Source organism: Ictidomys tridecemlineatus, chromosome 8 (genome assembly GCF_052094955.1).
Source record: "Ictidomys tridecemlineatus isolate mIctTri1 chromosome 8, mIctTri1.hap1, whole genome shotgun sequence".
NCBI classification, from domain to species: Eukaryota; Metazoa; Chordata; class Mammalia; order Rodentia; family Sciuridae; genus Ictidomys; species Ictidomys tridecemlineatus.
In genome coordinates, this window is record NC_135484.1 from 127,327,045 (window position 1) to 127,332,762 (window position 5,718).

Here is a 5,718-nt window from a genome sequence, read left to right on the forward strand (position 1 = left end):
GGGAATGGAATCCAGGGACCTGCATATGCTAGGCAAGCACTCTATTACTGAGCTGTATTTGAAGCCAGTTTGGAAGTCAATGTCAAAGAAAATCAGGAAAGTACACGTATTGTAGGAGAGCTCTATGTGCTTCTACTTCTATATGAAGTTTAATCTTTGCATTTTACAGTTTTTCAGTTTCATTGCACCTAATCCTTCACTACTTCTAACAGGTTGTCTTATCAATTTGAGTATTTGACTCATGGACAACTGAGGGAATAAGTCAGATGATTCAGGACAACATGTTTCCTTTATTGTTGATATGACTCACAGCATCTTTTTCCATGTTGCTTAATGACAAATTTACTGTCCTCTCAGGAAGACCACAACAATATAATGAAGGTATTTCTGTGAAGAGTTTTATTCTGCAAACATCACACAATTATAACCAGGACAGCTGTTTGAAGGGCATTAATTGTAACTCTGGGATTTATCCTCCCAAAGGCCCCAGTCAAAGAAAGAAAATCCCATTATTCATCTTATTTCCATAAAGGTCCCATTTGGTCTGGGATAGGGAGTTTATCCTCTGATACCTTCAATACCCTAATGTGTTTCCAAATTCTTCTAAAGCAAATCTTTTGGACAAACTGAAGCTCTTTCTTCTGTGGCAATGATGATCACAATCATTTTCATCATTTTCACACTCTGCTATAGAAGAGAATGAAGCACCTTAGCAAAAATGGCATAAGAAAACAATTAGGTTCATGTTGTCAATTGCATGACAAGCAGAGAACCCCTCCATCAGTTTATACATGGTGAGGTTATAGATCAAGAGGAGAATGACAGGAAAGGTGGACAAACACGGTAAGGTCAGTATTGACAGAAGTTGATGTAGCTGTTACATTTTCGCATTGCCAAAATAGTAGATTTAGAATGCTCTCACTACAAAAAGTGACAAATATGTGAGGTGATATATATGTTAACCAGTTTGATGTAATCATTTCACAATGTCTACATATTTTAAGATACTACATTGTGTCCTATAAATGTATAGAAGTGCTATGGTTTGAAACTACAATGTCCCCAAAAGTTATGTCCTAGAAGCATGGTCCTGCATAAGAAAAATTTCAGAAATGGAGCTTTTAGGCAATGACTAGTGCTTTGACTTCATCAAATAATTAATCCATTAGTAGTTGAATGGACTACAGGAAGATGGCCATAGTTGGAAAAAGGAGGTCACTGGGGACATTCCCTGGAAGGGTTTATCTACCCCTGGCCACTTTCTTTCTCTTTGCTTCCCAGCTGCCATGAGCTGACAGCTTTCCTCACCATCCTTCTGCCATGATGTTCTGCCTCAGTTCAAGCCCAGAGCAATGGAGTCAGCAAAACTTGTACTGAAACTCTGAAACTGTGATCCCAAAATAAACATTTTCTACTTTAAGTTGTTTTGGTCACAGCTACAAATAGCTGCCTAACAAAATAAGTATTTTATTTATTTATTTTTTATTTATCTTTTTTATTGGTTGTTCAAAACATTACAAAGCTCTTGACATATCATGTTTCATACATTAGATTCAAGTTGGTTATGAACTCCCATTTTTACCCCAAATACAGATTGCAGAATCACATCGGTTACACATCCACATTTTTACATAATGCCCTATTAGTAACAGTTGTATTCTGCTACCTTTCCTATCCCCTACTATCCTCCCTTCCCTCCCCTCCCATCTTCTCTCTCTACCCCATCTACTGTATTTCATTTCTCTCCTTGTTTATTTACCCATTCCCCTCGCAACCTCTTATGTGTGATTTTGTATAACAATGAGGATCTCCCTCCATTACCATGCAATTTCCCTTTTCTCTCCCTTTCCCTCCCACCTAGTGTATCTGTTTAATGTTGATCATTTCTTCCTCATTATATCAAAGAAGACATTTGGTATTTGTTTTTTAGGGATTGGCTAGCTTCACTAAGCATAATCTGCTCTAGTGCCATCCATTTCTCTGCAAAATCACAATAAGAAAACAAATAACCCAATCAACAAATGGGCCAAAGACTTGAACAGACACTTCTCAGAGGAGGACATACAATCAATCAACAAGTACATGAAAAAATGCTCACCATTTCTAGCAGTCAGAGAAATGCAAATCAAAACCACCCTAAGATACCATCTCACTCCAGTACAATTGGCAGCCATTATGAAGTCAAACAACAACAAGTGCTGGCGAGGATGTGGGGAAAAGGGTACTCTTGTACATTGCTGGTGGGACTGCAAACTAGTGCAGCCAATTTGGAAAGCAGTATGGAGATTCCTGGGAAATCTGGGAATGGAACCACCATTTGACCCAGCTATTGCCCTTCTCGGTCTATTCCCTAAAGACCTAAAAAGAGCTTGCTACAGGGACACTGCTACATCGATGTTCATAGCGGCACAATTCACAATTGCTAGACTGTGGAACCAACCCAGATGCCCTTCAAAATAAGTATTTTAAATAAATTAAAATTAAAAGAATAAACCATGTTGGAATGAATATGACAGAATTAGAAAAATGTTCGTTTATAATACTGAGTTCTAAGCCATGTTTTTGCCTGATAGTATTTGCTTTAAAAGAAAAGAGGATAACTTAATTCATAGATCATTAAAATTATGTTTGATAGGATCTTTGTTTTCCTCTTTCTTCCAGCAAGAAGAAAATTAAAGCTCTGACATTTTCTCTACATGAATCATCTATTTTATATTTAGTCTTTCATATCTTATGCCTTTTTTTAAATTTCTGGAAGAATGCTGGAATATATGTTATGCAACAGATGAAGTGATATCACAGGTGATACTTTAAAATTAATGTAGTACGAATCCAAGCAGCTGCATAAGGGAAGAAAATTATGCTGCATCACAAAAAGTTTCCATGGTTTTTGAGTTCAATGACCTTGCAGAAACCTCTTGTACCTTAGAGAACCGTTACATCATTTTTAAGACACAAAATTGCACAATATGAAGCATGAAGAGTTTCCCAAAGACTGAAGCTGAGTCCATTTAGCTGAATTTGTCTTTGTAATATATTCTAAGATTATGAAAAGGAGAACTGGTTGAGAAATGGGAAGAAACAGAAGAAGTGGCATGAGAAAACTATTCAGGAATATTTAAGTGGTGGGTTAGTGTATTGTGTAGAAAATACTACATAATAAAATAGTGTTTATCTTTTTTATGAGTGATTGATAGTGCACAGAGAAAATAAGCAAATAAAAATTGAAGTATCAGTGCATCATTTTTTATAAAGGAATAACTGCAATAAATATTAATAAATTTGGTACTGGATTTTTATACAGTGTTCACATATCTTCAATTATATTTTACTATTAGTTAATGTCTAGTCAGAAACCTTGTTACAAATAAGGGAAAACCTAAATTTTGACTCAGGCTTACATAACACCTCATTATTGTTCTGAAGTATGTGAAACTTCTTAGGAACTCTCTTTAAATCCTGTTGTAGTGGCCTCACAGCCATGTGATATACACACTTAAAAGTCCAAGTACTACAATTAGAGCTCTTCTCCTCTTTCCTGCATCCCCAAACTCTCCATTTCTCTTGCTCCCACATTTTTAATATACTTATCTTTTGTGTTCAAAAATCATATTTGTTGATTTTCTTTGCATTGCAGATTGAAAGCATTCCATCACTGATTTCTCCACTCAGCTTTACTCAGACTGTGAATTCTTGTGAATTGGTGTATATGCATGTGCGTGTGTTCATGTTATTTTTAGTCTAGAAATAAACTGCTAGCATAAATAATTTATTAATAATATTTTATTATCTCTATAATCATATTAAGTTAATTATAAGCTAATATTTTGATATTCTAATGTCATTCCCAAATTGTATTTCTTCACCTGATAAACACTTATCTATATAGAAAACCATTAAGACTGAAGTTATTCCTTTTTCTATAACTAAAACTAATTTAGGAATTGTATGAAGTCACTCACTTGAGAAGTTACTTATCATTTCTGCAATAGCACAAATGTCTGAATGAAACATACAGTGAAAATGAGAAAAAAAATTACTGCCATTAATGCACATAGTGTTACAATTGGAAGTGACACATTTTTCTTTAATCTCTTTGCAAGTATTTGACAATGTATATATAGCTTTTGAAGTTTAAGTGATTCTTTCCTAAAAATAGGAAAAAAATTGAATGATGATGGCGAAAAAATGCAAGTTCTGAAGGCTATTTTATTTTACTGGGGTTTTCTAAGTGGCCTCACCTGGAAGCAACTCTCTTTGTGCTTATCTTGATATTCTACTTGATAACATTGATAGGCAACTTGTTCATCATCATCCTGTCACACCTAGACTCCCATCTCCACACTCCCATGTACTAATTCTTATCAAACCTCTCCTTTCTGGATCTCTGCTATACCACAAGCTCCATCCCCCAGCTGTTGGTGAATCTCTGGGGCCCAGAGAAGACCATTTCTTATGCTGGTTGCTTGGTTCAACTCTACTTTGTCCTTGCTCTGGAAACCACAGAGTGTGTGCTTTTGGTGGTGATGTCCTATGATTGTTATGTAGCTGTATGCAGACCATTGCATTACACTGTCATCATGCACCCTCGATTCTGCCACATGTTGGCTTTAGATTGTTGGGTAAGTGGCTTTACTACCTCAGCACTTCATTCCTACTTTACATTCTGGGTACCCTGTGTGGACATCACCAGGTGGATCACTTCTTTTGTGAAGTTCCAGCTTTGCTCCAATTATCCTGCATTGATATCCATGCTAATGAGCTGACTCTTGTGGTGATGAGCTCCATTTTTGTTGTCATACCACTTATTCTCATTCTCAGCTCCTATGGTACCATTGCCAAGGCTGTACTGAGGATGCATACAACTACTGGACTTCAGAAAGTCTTTGGGACCTGTGGAGCCAATCCTATGGTTGTTTTCCTTTTTTTCATTTCAGTCATGTGCATATATCTCCAGCCACCAACAGAAACTTCTCAAGACCAAGGAAAGTTCATTGCCTTGTTTTATACTGTTGTCACCCCTAGCCTCAACCCTCTTATCTACACCCTCAGAAACAAAGATGTAAGAGGGGCACTTAGAAGACTGATGGGGTGATAGTGAGAGATGTGACAAGGTAGCCATATGTCCTCCAATCTTTCTTCATTGTGTCTAGCCAATTTTGAAGTATGATTTCTTTGCTTCTTTGAGATTTATTTTAAGTTGTCAACAATTCACTATACATTGGACTGTTCAGATCTAAATTTATTATAATTTTTAGTGGTTAATTTTGAAATATTATTAAGAAATAAATGTTTTTGATTTGTACCAAATTAGGCTTTAAAAATTCTGTATTTCATTTCACTTGCTGGAGTATCAACATATAGAAATGTTTATGTCTATGTATATGTGTGTACACACACATTTGTACCATTATGAAGAGATTATTTCAAACATATTTGACATATTTCTAACAGACATCAGTATGCTAATTTATAAATTTGCCATTTATGTATATAATTTGTTTACATGTAATTATGTATCTCTATCTACATATTTTATATATACATATATATGTGTATATATATATATATATATATATATATATATATATAGAGAGAGAGAGAGAGAGAGAGAGAGAGAGAGAGGAGAGGCACACAGAGACTGAGAGAGAGAGAGAGAGAGAAGAATAACAGAGTTAATGGTGTTTTTGGTCATGGAACAGACTTCAAAAGTAACTA

At 35.5% G+C, this 5,718-nt stretch overlaps 1 pseudogene; it reads left to right on the plus strand.

Moving 5' to 3' along the window:
- Window positions 1-818: 818 nt before the first annotated feature.
- Window positions 819-5,095, plus strand: LOC101957978 (olfactory receptor 2J3-like; annotated as a pseudogene).
- Window positions 5,096-5,718: the final 623 nt, after the last annotated feature.